Consider the following 1340-nt stretch of genomic DNA (forward strand, 5'->3'; position numbering starts at 1 on the left):
AAAAGAAAGAAATTGGTGTATCTCATCTTCGAGAAAAGAGTTTGTGAAATAATCGTGTGTCAGGCTATCAACCAAGCTAATCTTACCCTCCATTATAGGATCGGGAAATTATTTCATTAATTTGAACACGTTGAGTTCGACAGAAAGGTTCCCAAAAGACAACGTCATTGAACCGTCCCGACAATTTATGAGAGCGTTAGCAGTTGCAAGAAATGGACGTCCCAAGATGATAGGAATGGAGTCACAGGTCACTTCGATATCTAGAATGACAAAATCAATGGGGTAGTAAAAATCTTGAACCTTGACTATGACGTTTTCTACTATGCCCTTTGGGTACTTGATGGAGCGATCCGTGAGTTGCAGAGTCATATTGGTAGGTTTTAATTCATAAAGACCTAACTGCTTAAATAAGTAGTAAGGAAGTAGGTTAACACTGGCGCCTAGGTCTAAAAGTGCGGTAGCGGTATACTTGTCGCCCAACGTGCATGGTACAGTTGGTCGACTTGGGTCTTTATATTTAACCACACCATTGGTAGCAGTGATTGAGGGAAACTGCTCAGTGAGGAATGCTTGTTGAGGAACATTCATACGTCGTTTGGTGGTGCACATGTCCTTCAAAAACTTGGCATGGTTGGGCAAATGCTTAAGCGCATCTAGAAAAGGTAAGTTTATGGTTAAATTTTTGAAGGTTTCATGGATCTCATCGAAATGTTCGTCACGTTTGTTCTTTGCCAAACGGGCAGGAACGGAGCTTTTGGGCGGAATCGCGCATAAGGATCAGTGGTGTCTTTCCCTAGGGACGTGGGTGTAGATTTGGAAGGAACAACTTCGTTTGTTATAGGTTGCGAGGTAGGAGTTGGAAGGACGTCAGCTGTGGCTTCCGTCAATTCTTCGTCTAGCATACGTATGTTATTGTCGATGGTTCGGCCAGAACGAAGAGTGGTAATGGCATTTACCTCACCCTGGCTTGGATTACTAGATCCTGGTGCATTGTTGAGTTCAAAGGCAGTGTTTGTAAGCTTAAGGTTTGGAACTGCTTGGCCAGGGAACACGCCCTTTTGACTTTTATCTTGTGCTAACAAAGAGACTGTTGGATAGATGCAAAGATTTGATTCTATTGATTCATGTAAGTCAGAAAAGTTTCAAGTTTGTTTTATCGGCAAATGGATTGTACCCGGTGGAGCAAAGAGGAACAAGTTCACGGTTATTGTTTATGGGTTGATTTTGGTAGCCATATCCTTGATTAACGGGAACAAGGTTGCGGTTGTTTTGGTACCTTATATTTGTGTTGTTGGGAAAATTATTTTGCCCCTGCTAAAATTGTGGAGGATTTCCTTGAC

This window comes from Coptis chinensis, chromosome 6 (assembly GCF_015680905.1).
Source record: "Coptis chinensis isolate HL-2020 chromosome 6, ASM1568090v1, whole genome shotgun sequence".
NCBI classification, from domain to species: Eukaryota; Viridiplantae; Streptophyta; class Magnoliopsida; order Ranunculales; family Ranunculaceae; genus Coptis; species Coptis chinensis.